General features: G+C 39.2%; 1 protein-coding gene across 2 annotated transcripts in view; it reads right to left on the bottom strand.

The window, feature by feature from the left end:
* LOC124272088 (plexin A3-like) overlaps positions 1-13,715 on the bottom strand; it is a 69,102-nt gene extending 55,387 nt beyond the window's left edge. For both annotated transcript variants that reach the window (XM_046707231.1, XM_046707232.1), the window contains exon 1: positions 13,598-13,715. The gene's annotated coding sequence lies outside the window, so the exon portion shown is untranslated. The remainder of the gene's footprint in view (positions 1-13,597) is intronic.
* Positions 13,716-14,345: the final 630 nt, after the last annotated feature.

Raw genomic sequence — 14,345 nt, 5'->3', positions numbered from 1 at the left:
GAAACTGAATATACTGGAGATTAAAATAAAATTGATGAATATACATGTACACATTTCAATCTGATACATTCGTCCCATTATGTCACACATTAGCATATGTGGTAATCAATTAAGCATGGCTGTATGGAGGGTAATAAATATGCAAATGAGGTACTGAATATTTGATATACAAGTGGGCAGAATTGGCTGGAATGGAGGAATGGTGATGTTTTGGCAAGAAAGATGGAATTATTGGACTAGTTTCAGTGGGCAGACGGATGAATGAGTGAGTGTGTCTGTGAGTGGATGAATAGGTGAGCGAGTTAGAGGAAGGATAAGAAAATGGCTGAGTGAATTTTTAGAAAGTAGGTGGGTGGATGAGTGAGTGAGTGAGAGAGTGATAGAATGAGCGAGCCAGTGCTTTGAGGAATGAGTGAGAGGACTAGTGAATGTCTAAGTTTTTGAGTGAGTAAGGTGTTTGAGTGAGTGAATGAATGAGAAGACAAATGAATGAGTTCGAATGAGAAGATGAATGAATGAGTGAGTGAGAGTGAGCGAGCCAGTGGTTGAGGGGATGAAAGACAGCAGGAGAATGAAAGGATTAGTGAGAGGATTAGTGAGAGGATTAGTGAGGTTGAGTGAAGATAGCAAGCACAATATTTCACTGCAGGAATGAGTGAGTGAGTGAGTTTAGTTTTACACCGCACTCAGCAATATTCCAGCTATATGGCAGTGGTCTGTAAATAATCGAGGCTGGACCTGACAACCAGTGATCAACAGCATGAGCATCGATCTGCGCAATTGGGAACCGATGACATGTGTCAACCCAGTCAGCGAGCCTGACCACCCGATCCCGTTAGTCGCCTCTTACGACAAGCATGGGTTACTGAAGATCAATATTCTAACCCGGATCTTCACGGGTCTTTCACTGCAGGAACCCGCCACAGGTCTCACTACATATCCACACAGATTCAAACTAAACTTTGACACAACAAACCACCACTTGAACCACAAGGCCACCTTACATGCCCTTCGGACACAGATGATGGAACCGTTAACATAAATAACTACTCTGCACCTTACATCCACATACAGCTCCTTGACAACGACCACCACATTTGCATTCTTAACTGACAATGCTGCTACCGCGATTCATACGAAGACAATTCGGTGCGTTCCAATTACAGGGGGCTCCATCAATGGAAGAAAGTGTGTCAATAGCTATTGCTGGTATTTGACCACAAATTGGCTGTAGTTTGGACAATTACTGGCATCAACTTCAAGAACCAGTTCCCACTGATGTATCTGTGACAGATTCCTGCCTTCATATGTAGTTCATATGTAGTTTATACAATATTGTCACTGTTTCTGTATGGAACGTTTGCACAATATATATTTTACTTTATCTTTATCTCATGAATTAACACTGTTACAAATAAACTGGATATTATCCTGGAATATATGCTAGCATATATTTATTACTTGTTCATAACTTAAAAACCTGTTCTACTCAAGCTAGTAAAATATGACGGCCATATTGGACTCTTGACTAATAATAGCTTCCTAACAACCTTGGTTAATGCTCAACACAACACATCTTGAACTTTATCTGGTCCAGTATTTTGTAATTTTCCATGGGGTTAAGAAACATAGGATGTTTACAGAATAAAAATAACACGTTATCAGTGATCTGGCTTGTCTGACAGACATGTGATGGCCTACATATGTCTCACATAGGGTATGGCATGTTCGTATTCACCTAGAATCTGAAGAAGATTGCATATCATCATCGGCTACCGATGCTGATAGCTGGTAGGATCCCAAATCCCATCAGTTGTATCTCATTTGATGAAATCTTGTTTATGATACGATACTCAGTAAATGGGGATTCCAGTTTATCTATATTATTTCTGTTGCCAGTCTTGCTGGGTGCTTACTGTCTAATGCCAGGCTGATGGCAATTATAGTTCCTCAATAATTACAAAGACTATTTATGACACACCATTTATACAGTATGTTTTTAACAACAGAGCCAAAAGGAACACCAGAAAGACATATTACACTATTCAAAAGAGTGAGTGAGTATGGTTTTCCGCCACTTTTAGCAATATTCCAGCAATATCACTGTCGGGGACACCAGAAATGGGCTCTACACATTGTACCAGTGTGGGGAATCAAACCCGGGCCTTCAGTGTGATGAGCCAACGCTTTAACCACTAGGCTACCACACCACCCACTTATCTAAAGAAGTTAAAGAACATTTAATTGTTCCATTTGACCATAGTTAATGTTCATAGTCATCATTCAACTGTAGCTGGGGTAGCCTAGTGGTTAAAGCGTTTGCTCGTCATGCCGAAGAGCCCGGGTTCGATTCCCCACATGGGTACACATGGGTACTCACTCAGATGGGATCTAAACCCAGACCTTCTGACAAGTCAACACCAACCATCGGCCTAACACACAGTCCTTGTGATGCGGGCAGTGGGGTAGCCTAGTGGTTAAAGCGTTGGCTCGTCATGCCGAAGATCCGGGTTCGAATCCACACATGGGTACAATGTGTGAAGCCCATTTCTGGTGTTCCCCGCCGTTATGTTGCTGGAATATTGCTACAAGCGGCGTAAAACCAAACTCACTCACTCACTCCTTGTGATGCCAGTGAGAGCAATTGATATTTACCAACTCAATCAGCTCCAACCACAACTAATGTCCCCAACCCTCTCACCCTACCACACATGTTAAACAGACACATCCCATAAACACACCTTCAAGAAAGCCAGATTATTTTCTTTTTCACCAAGCCTGCTCAATGTACAAGTTGATGTTTACAGCACTTCTTCCCGAGTTCAGTTGCTGCGGCAACTTCTTCCCCAGCCAGGCAATAACCAGAAGCAGTGTTATGCAGTTCGACTTAACGACAGTTCTTCGAACATACATAATTAACTCACCAGCGAAACAGTAACTTTATGATGATGTAACGACCCACGTGAGTAATGTTCTGTACAAACAAATGTGGGGAAAACCACCAAACAAAGACAAACACAGGCTCCTATAAATACATCAGCACCTCATGCGCTACTTGAACAAGCTCTGAGGAGAAAGCGAGAGGCTTTTTGTCAAAGTGAATGTGAATTCCAGATACAACGCACAGATTGAATTGTCTCTGAAATGTGACAATCACCACGGTGCATTTCAATGCTTATTCTAGAATTGCCATTTTTCCTTTTTGCCAATTTTTGGAGAATCATATTAAAACAAAAAATGTCAGTTCTCACTTTATCCGATACAATGTTTTTTCTCTAAATTCAGGAAATATTCCACTATATATTTTCGGATAACAGGCATACAGATGCTGCATAAAAATGACAAAGCCATTTCAATACTGATAATACAAGCAACAAGATCCTTTCTATAATCGTAAAAAAAATTCTGCTTAAGCTTAATCCATATTATGATCCAGTCTTATTTTTCGCATAATAAGCCTGTGTTTGTGAATGACTACTAAATAGCGATGCTGCCTGGTGTCTGCAAAATCACTGGTGACATCACAAACACATGCAAAGGGAAGTCAAGTGTTCATCTGTTTTATTATCTCTTGAACCAACGTGGAGGTCACTTCAACTAGGCCCGTGAAGATCCATGTTAGAATTGATCTTCAGTAACCCACACTGTAGATCTAGGCCTTTTTGTATGATTTTGGATAGTTATGTTTTGTGTACTTTTCAGTTTCTTTCTACAGCTGTTTCTGTTTGTCCCTAACATTGTTTTGAAACTAACCAAAAATTAAAGTCACATTCAGTAATGGAGTCAATTTGGATTCAGTGTAAGTTTCAGCATTATACCTGTTTGGATTTTACATAAGATGAAACACTCCAAGACCATCATTTTTTCTTTCCTCCCACAACCCGTGAAGATCCGGGTTAGAATACTGATCTACAGTAACCCATGCTTGTCGTAAGAGGTGACTAACAGGATCGGGTGGTCAGGCTCGCTGACTTGGTTGACACATGTCATCGGTTCCCAATTGCGTAGATCGATGCTCATGATGCTGATCACTGGATTGTCAGGTCCAGACTCGATTATTTACAGACCGCAGTCATTTAGCTGGAATATTGCTGAGTGTGGCGTGAAACTAAACTCACTCACTCACTTCAACCAACATCTGAATAAACATCCAAACATTCTTGTCTCAACACATTCAGTTCTACTCTTTTAAATTCATGACTATGCATTTATTTGTTAGGGGTATTTTAATAGGGTGGGTACTGGTATTGAATGCATACACATCATGTTTAAAAACATTACTTTAAATCTTGAATTCAGACAGTGTATCACTTCCACCTGTGTGAGTAAGTGAGTGAGTGAGTGGAGCTGCCATACACACTTATCTCATATATCAAGCTCAAAGATGAACCACCACTTACTTTAACGAGTAATGAGTGAGTGAGTGAGTGAGTGAGTGAGTGAGTGAGTGAGTGAGTGAGTGAGTGAGTCAGTGAGTGAGCGAGCGAGCAAGTTAACATATCAAACATGAATCCAGTTGAGAACAATGGCAATTACATCTGAAAATATTGTATTTGATAAAATGCTGTCTCCATTTTAATTTTTGCCTGGCAATTATTATCCTAGTCTGATTATAACCAACATCATCATTATGACACTGTGTGGATCTATCACCGATCTGTACTGATGTTCCTATCACAAAAAAACTTTCAGAATTACATTTTAATATATTAATGTAAGCCATAAATGCTTGCTAAATCTCTGCGACACTGCCAACATAATCTTATAATGAAATATGTAGATATATCTGACATTTGGAAAATGCCTCACAAACACATAAGTTTAACAAGCGTTGCCAAGTTGCGCCATGGTTTATTCAAAAACATATTCCCCGGTTTCCCAGACATCATTTCAAGGCCTTGAATACACTGGTGTGTTTTTGAAAACATTACAACATACATAAAGATTTTTTAAGTATCTCTGCAAGATTAATCTCCTATGATACTGTTCATTTGCTGACGGATTGAAACCTACGACATTTCAAGCTTTATATTTTCTAGCATTCAATCCCAGAATAGTATATTATCACATCATTCATTTCCAACAAAAACAGATTGTTCAACAGAAGTCTTAAAGAATCAAATATTAAAGCCATGTAATTAGTTTTGCCTAACAGATTACCGGCTATATTCTACTCAAGTTGATGTATACTAATCTCGTTTAAGAAAGCACATATCACCAATTGACTATAGGTTAATATACAGAAAGTAGATATGCATGATTTCATTGTTACATTATCAAATATCTTTTGAGTGGAAGAAGTCGTAAAGAACAATTTTCTATCAATAGTACCTAACATTTCCCTTAATATATTTGATAAGCTGTTTATAATCATTGACTTTTACTTTTAAGATACGAAAATAAATATTTTAGTAGTCCAATATTCAATAATTAATTACTATATTTGTAACAAGATATTATTATAAGGCTTTCAAACATAATGTGGATATGATTGAAAAATCACAAATGTTAACAAGCTTTGAATGTTGTAGTGTGATAATTAACATCCAATAGATGTACCAAGAACTTTTCAAACTTAATTTTTCATATTAATATTCATATTCGTAACAAAATAAAATGGCTTTAAAATGTGAACTAGGTCAAAACATTGCCAGTATTAACAAGGATTAGATATATGAAGAACAATTAAATGTCAAAATTTCCATAATTAATAATCATACACGTAAAATGTGAAATAAGTCAGAAAAATTGCAAGTATTAATAAGTTTTGAATTTGATGTAGCGTGTAAATGAACAAGGAGCAGATGTTAGCGGAATGTAATATCATACCATTCCATGGTCCTTCAAATGTTAAACTTCGCAACTAGTCGTTCAGATGTTAAACTAGCCGACTAGTCTATCATTTATCTGACATCCCAAGGTCCTCACACCCCTACTCTGTGTACATTGAACAACTTCCCGCTAACCAAGCTAATAACAAACATGAATGACACCAATTACACTGTGATTGAGATATCTCCCTGTATCGGACAACTTGACTCGATGTCGTCCTCCGTTACCCATAATGCTCCTCTATACTACCCATGATGCATCTACTGTTGAACACAGTGTCCCGTTCCTTCACAAACTAAATCTAATTAACATTAATCCCAAGAAATCTTTCGAATTGCCATCCATTTGTCATTTTGTCAGAGAATTTCCTCGCGTCAAATTTACTCCTGATTGATTGTGTCCGGCTCTACCTGAGCGAAGTAAGTTCCTTCCCCACTGACAGCAGCCATTGTTGGGGAAGAGAGCTCCGCGTCTAATGACTACCTTTCCTTATCCCCACATCGATTGGGAGGTACCGACCTATTGAAGAATATGACTTGGAGATCACTTCAGGTCCAAGATTCCATTAGTTCCTTAGCTTCATCTATCTTGTTCCTTGTATACAGTACAGACCTCTATGCTGCTTTATGAAATATGCAGCAGCTAGTAGTCTATTTAGCCATCTTCTTTACACTGCTAACTGTCCCTCGGTGTTAGCAGCAGCTTTGTAGTCTATTTAACCATCTTCTTTACACTGCTAACTGTCCCTCGGTGTTAGCAGGAGCAGTTCCATCGTCTAAATGTCAGTTTAGATAAAGACAGTCTGCCTCTAAAGCCATAAATTGAAACCAATATTTTGAGATTGTATGAGATGAAATAAAACTGCTAAGGTGTAGTTTTCAGTAGACTGAAGTGAGTTGGTGAGTTTTGTTTTACGATGCTTTTAGCAATATTACAGCGGGGGACACCAGCAATGGCCACAGTGATATTTAATTAATACAAGAAATAGATGAAATCACAAATAATTTCAAGCAATCAATTCAATGATAAATACAAAAGGCAAACAAATTCAGTAAGTTGAGTGAGTGAGTTTAATTTTACTCCTTTCCAGCAATATTCCAGCAGGGACACCAGAAATGGGCTTCACACATTGCACCCATGTGGGGAATCGAACCAGGGCCTTCAGCGTGACGAGCGAACACTTTAACCACTAGGCTACCCCACCACCGCTAATAGACTGTAGAGCTAAATCACATGTGGGCAAGACTGAAAATGAACCTCACACATAAAATAGATGGAAACCTTTGATGAGTCATGAACGACAATGTCAAACAAATTAATCCAATTAAAAAAATCATTTACTCTTTAAATTTAAATGTAAATTCTAGTTTATGTGGGACCTATAATGTATTTTCAATAGGAGGCCAATTTCTACCTGCTAAACTCTCATTAATGAAAAATACATATTTAATTTCAATAATGGAATTGTTGTCATGCCACAAATATCCTCTTTTCAATAACTATCACATAAACATCTTATACAGTGACGCAGGGCAGGGACAATCTATTGATTCAATCACCTAATGATAATTTGTTAACCTTCCAATTTCCCATCAGAATCTCTCATTGTCTGGAGCTCCTAGTGATAAAGAGCATGATCTACATTGACCACCATGGCTGAAGAAGCTATGCATCCACCACATGAAAACAACTCATTAAGTCATTAACTCTTTCGGTTCCCACAGAAAGACACGCGGCCATGTTTGATGTTGCATTCCAGGCTTCATAACTTGCTCACTAGGATCACATTTCATCAGATGTGATGACATCAAAACTGTAAAAACAAGATCACACACTTCCAGGTTTAAAGCTATCTGACCACCTCATCTTTCTTGCCTACGTTTACAAAGACATATTGATCTTATGCTGGGGGACATCTCAAAAAATGAACATCTGTTTCAGAAATTTGAGATTAAAGAGCATATAATCCTGTTTTTCGCCTGTCAACATCAACTGGGATGCTATTTAAGAAAAAGAAATCTTAGCCAAGTTTATAGCTAAGACGGTCAATGAAGAAGAAATTCAATGAAATTGTATTTCAAAAAGACATGCAATGAGCCCTGAAGAGAATGTTTGAAGTAACGGAGGTCGGCACCAACTGAACCCTAGACTCTGCCTGGAGATGAGGGCCAGCTGTTCTCACACAATATGCAGCAGCTCTTCTATACAATGAGTGCACTGACCCCCAGCAGCCTCCTCACTAGTGATGGAACTGCCATACACACTTATCTCATGTAGCAAGCTCAAAGATGAACCAGCACTTACTTGAGTGAGTGAGTGAGTGAGTGAGTGAGTGAGTGAGTGAGAGCAATATTCCAGCTATATGGCAGCGGTCTGTAAATAATTGTGTCTCCATCAGACAATCCAGTGATCAATTGCATGAGCATCGATCTACGCAATTAGTGAGTGAGTGAGTGAGAGTGATACAGACTTCACACTGTACCCATATTGAGAGCCAAACCCACGTTTTCATCATGAGTGAACGCTTAACCCATTAGGCTACCCACCACCTCAGATACCAATAAAACGCAAACTCTTAAGAATGCTGGTGATAGAAATAGACCCATGGCATCGGACTTCCTTCCTATCTCTCTCCCCTGAAAAGTTCACAGCGGAGCTCTTCTGTCAAAGAGGGAAGGCAGCCATTACTCATTCAGCACCGAAATTCACTTTATGTTTCAATGACTAAGTACAACCAAATCTGTACAGGAATATACCAACCTGTTTGAACCGTAGTCCATTAGGCAGAATTCAACAACCTCCAAATTTATTGATATACTTAGAAACGCGAGTAGGAATAGGGTTTCCATAGACATAGTGCTCATCCATTAACAGGTTTTTTAGTACTGCAATCGATCCACATAAGCTTTCTGAATCACACAAGAAAGTTTATTTACATTTAGAAATCAATACCCAGTTATCAAGGACTGCATATCTACGCAATGTTTTTACACAGAACAGAGAAAAAATTCCCATAGACTTCACTGGAAGAAGTGAGCCCATTGCTCTTAACCACCTCTTTGTTAATAGAAAACAAGATTGCTCTGGCAACCTACGGCCATCATTACATTACGATAATGGCTGGCCAAAAAATTTAGCATCTTCTTACACAGTTCCGTTTGGCATTTCTATGAGAAATCTAATTTCTCTGAAAATGAAAATATCTGTCTACTTAATAAAAATGACTTAATCCAGTAGTGCATGATCCTCCTAGCCTTTTAACACCACAAAAAGCCAGCATGAACCAAATTGATGCACAAGGAAAGACAAGCTCGATGTTGGAAATAAGATAAGTTCTGTTGGAACAGAATAGGAATTGGTGAGCTTCTGGGCAGCATTGTAGTCAAATGGCTTTTAGTGATATTATGTGATGCCACTTTGCTAGGGTACAGTCTTACTGTATCATCAAGGATCTTAGCCAAACACCACAAAGGGTAAAATTCAAGTCGTGTCAAAACAAGGAAATCTTTCCCAGGCTGAAATACTTCGTCTGGACTCATATTGATGACTGGATCCTTGAGAAGGGCTGGAATGTGAACTAGACAAGCCCTGACTATGGATTATAGATCATTCCAGTGAAGATGTTGTATTTTCAAAGGATGGTGTAAGTTTGGGGATTTCAACTGTCAATAAATATAAACATTCGTGACATCTGCACACTTTTAGAAGACAGAATTTGAAAAATCTAGCCATTTTGGAAATTCTCATACCAGGGTACAATGTACTCCTTGATCCGAATGTCTTGTCAAAATGCTGAGCATGGCAGTTTTGTAAATAAATATCTTTGAAATGTCAGACAGTACAACAAAGAGTCATGACTGAAATGAGTATTAATGTAGGTTAATACCTGTTTTTATACATTTTGAATTAAACATCCTCTGACATTTAACACACTGTACTAGAGTAACCCTCGAGGATGATACCTACATGATATTCTGCCTCGACATTCAATCTCGCGTACGTCTGCTCCAGTATATTTCCAATATACAATTTCATATCTATGTCTAATGAGCAGGAAATTGTCTCAAGTCCTTGTTCAAGCCGCCAAATTAAGTATGGCTAACGAAGATATCGCCCTGATTAAATGTCGGGCTGTCCCAGACGTAAGTGCTCTGGCACATACTGGCCGTGCCTCGGGTTCCGATCCAGCCTCCCGTGGACTCCCATGGACGAGGATAATGATTCGAGGTTGGAGAATCTCCCCTTCAAGGCACGTCGCGGATAATGGCTTGTTAGTCAGCCAGGAATCAAACCCTAATTCAATACTGTACACTGATCTATGTGCAAACAGTCTCGTTACTAGTACTGCCGTCAACTGGAAGTTGACAGGAACGGCCGACAAAACCCTTTATCTGGTTCCGTATTCTAATGTCTCTGGTGGTTTGAGAGAGACGTTTAAGTCTTCATGTTGATGCCATAAAACTACCAATACCATTATCTCATTCTGGGGATTACTTCCATTATAATGTTTTACTTGGGTTTTCTGGCGGTAGCCCAGTGGTTAGTGTGCTACTGCTATATTTGTTATTGTAGTGAATGTTATGCTACTTTTAGCAATATTCAAGCAATATCACAGCAGGGAACACCCAAAATGGGTTTCACACACTGTACCCATGTGGAGAACCAAACCTGGGTCTTCAGCGGAACAAGCAAATGGTTTAATCAATTAGGCTACCCATCCGCCCCAGCTGGAAGGCTGAGTTTGATTCTGCATCTACTCTCCAGTACATAACCAAATCTTGACATTTCCAATCTAGTATGACACATTATAGGATCATATTCATTTTGTTTCAATCAAGTTTAATGATACGATTATCTAGTCATGACTACGTTAACTTGGACAAGCCCAGCCATGACTGCATGACTGACTGAGTTTGGTTTTACGCCACTTTTAGCAATATTCCAGCAACATCACGGCAGGGGACACCAGAAATGGGCTTCACACATTGTACCCATGTGGGGATTCGAACCTGGGTCTTCGGCGTGACGAGCCAACGCTTTAACCACTAGGCTACCCCACCGCCCCATATGCAGGGATGGCAACAGGAAAATCTATTTTCAGCGGAAAACTTAATATTGTGTCATTGAATGGGGGTTTCACAATGGATTTAGACGATTCAAAATTGAACAATTTGAAATAAAATACGCGGAAAATTGCCATCCCTGCACGAGTGTCAAAGAGTGAGTGAGTGTTTCCGCCTTATGTTGGAGGACATTCTAAATAATGTAGGCCCTTGATGTATACTACTTCCCTGAAACCATTAATCATTAATATATGCTGACAAACCTACACACAATCATGGAGAACCTTGCTATTAGAACCCATGACCACAGGTGCCTCGCATTCCAAGGGACACAACTCTGTGAATTAATTTGTAGCACCTTATAGGACAAACCACCCAAGCTCTAGACTGACTGACTGAGTTTAGTTTTTACGCCGCTTTTAGCAATATTTCAGCAACATCACGGCAGGGGACACCTGAAATGGGCTTCACACATTGTACCCATGTGGGGATTCGAACCCGGGTCTTCGGTGTGACGAGCCAACGCTTTAACCACTAGGCTGCCCCACTGTCCCACCGCCCCCCACGCTCTAGAAGTAATACTTAGAGACCCATCATCCTTACCATCACATGATATACATCACACTCATCATCATTAATGTTCCAGTTTCACCGTATTATGAAGACAATGGACTGTGGCCATTATTATATGATATTAATTACCATACAACGTGCAGCTAGTTAAATGTTCAGGTGCTGTAACAGATGAACAAGCGTGCATTGTTTTATTGATTGTACCACTGTTCAAGCCATATAACCACAGGAGATAACTGCTTTAAATACACCACCCACATGGAGAACTGAACTCGGGTCATAGGCAAGACAATACAGCGCTTTTAACCACACAGCCACCCACTGCCAAATTAACTGCTCTGTGCATTGTTCTGAAGCTGCATGCAACATTAATTACATATTTCAATGATTTATTTCACAGTAATATTTAATTAATACAAGAAATAGATGAAATCACGAATAATTTCAAGCAATCAATTCAATGATTAATACAAAAGGGCAAACAAATTCAGTAAGCTGAGTGAGTGAGTTGAGTTTTACGCCGCTTTTAACAATATTCTAGCAATATCACAGGAGGGACACCAGAAATGGGTTTCACATATTGTACCTATGTGGAGAACACGGATCTTCGTCGTGATGAGCTAACGCTTTAACCACTGGGCTACCCCATCAACTAAATTCATTAAGTTACTGAAATAACTACCAGGGATCTATCTTGGTGTATTTGTGGGGACTCTCAGTAATAATTTGGGGGCAACAGGAAGAACATTTGGGTCCCAGAGTGACCACTGTACCTAAACAAAACAGATGAAGTCTGAAGCATGCATGATGCCTTATGTTTATAGAGGTGAAGTACCCTCCACGTGAACACCTGGTGTCATTATCAAATTTCAGTAATCCACTCAAACCATTTTCAATGCTATATCCTTAGACTGGGTTTTCTCTGGCATTAATGTTAAATTATATAAATTGAATCTTGGTGCTAAATATTGATTGTATCTGCGATTCCAAAAACATACAAACATGCTTCAATTATTTTTTATGAATTTTTATTCAGTCAACCCAATACTAATACTTTTTTGTTCTAATGGAATTATTTCCATCAATTCGAATTTTTAACACGAAAGATACCAATATTTTACATTTAGTAAAATCCAGTCAATATTAAAACACCACAAAACATATCAAATAGTTTCTAAACTTTCATTCCAATAGATTATTTTCCCATTTGAACAATTTATCCCCTCCTTCCTTCAAACAACAGCCAGGTGACGAAGCACGTCCATTATGTCCCCACCTGCTGCAGCGACAGCAACAACATCAGACATCTACTCGCCACTCTGTTTCAAGTATTGATTTCGTCTATTTCACGTGGACGTTTCCTCCTCACAGAGTAACATCCCTATTCCTTTGATTTGTTTCATCAGCTTGCTCATTTACATCCACAATAATAACCAGCACACAATCAAGGTACTACTTTCCTGAAACCAGCTGTTACCTGTGTGTGGTTTTCATTACTGTACAATTCACAATGTCTTGGTTTTTATCACTTCCCTGTTGCTTCCATAATGGAGTTATAAATGAGAAAAAGAAATCAAACAAATATAATGATTCCCCTCCTGGGACTTTAATTCACTGCTCAAGTTAATGTCTGCGAAATATATGACTGTTCATTAATGCTTCACCATTGTATTTAGAAGGGTTTTCATGCCTCTGGGCTATTCAAATACTGAACAAAACTAGTCGGGGATTGAGAATATGTGGGGGCACATTCTGTTCATTGATGCTACAACATAGTTTATTTAGACTTCAGGTAATTTATGTACAGAACTAAGGAAGTCAGGGATTGTGAACATTTAGGGGGATATTCTGTTCATTCATGGTCGACATTTGTACTTTCAAGGTATTGTTTTGGTTTCTGGTAATTCATATACTGAACAAAAATAGTTAGTTAACATGAATAGTTTGGGGGATATTTTTGTTGTGACTATTTCTGTTGGAAGATTATCCCCCACAACATGAGTTTTACAGACAATATTGCTGGGTTGTACATGTTTTACCTATTTGTAAAGTTTGACAGACAGTCAATGTTTGTGTAAGGTGCAACAGTGTTGCATGGCAATGGTGGAAAAAAATGACGCTTTTCTTACCTGTTGGTTGCAGTTGCCACGGGGGACCAACTCTTAGGTATCCACCCCCGCTCACTGATGTGTTGCCTTGGTGACACAATTTAATATTTTCCAGAATTTTAGCACGCACATCCTTCATGGGATACACACAGATAGCGGCGTCGGTTCGGTCCATGTCATCGTTGTAGCGGGAGAAGAGGCCGATGAGAATCTCGTCGTCTTCACCCAGGTAGAGAGAATCACGTAGTTCAGATGCAGGTTTTATCACAGTAGATGTGTGAATCTCATTATAATCCACACCATTATGCTCACATTTCAATGGTACATCAGCATAGGAGAAGAAATTTGGATCTTTCTGACACAGCTGAATAATTTTGGATACATTTTTGGTCATCCTGTTATCATCAAGAGAATCCCGCTGAACAGTTAGAAAATAACTGAAGTTCCCTGAACTGAAACCGGAGACATATTTGATTCGATACACAGGACTGATTTCTCTTTTCAGATAAATTGATGACGATCGACCTTGTAAAGCATTAGTTACTGCAGCTAGGGAGAACTTGTCCTTCCGTAAACTACGACTGCTAATTGCGGGCAATTCGTCTCTGTAGATACGATCTTCACGCGTTCGTCCTGTAAAGGTGGTCCCTACATAGAGAACATCGTGATTGGTTGGTGGTGGGCCTGGGGCGACAAAGGCGACTGTCGACGCATTGGGTTCATTGGCTGCTACAGCATAATCAGTGACTTGGTCGCCATCATAAAATTC

The sequence above is a fragment of the Haliotis rubra genome, unplaced genomic scaffold, assembly GCF_003918875.1.
Source record: "Haliotis rubra isolate DU_JTF1 unplaced genomic scaffold, ASM391887v1 Scf166, whole genome shotgun sequence".
In the NCBI taxonomy this organism is placed as follows: domain Eukaryota; kingdom Metazoa; phylum Mollusca; class Gastropoda; order Lepetellida; family Haliotidae; genus Haliotis; species Haliotis rubra.
The sequence above is the reverse complement of the archived record's forward strand: the minus strand, read 5'-3'. Positions and strand labels throughout refer to the sequence as shown.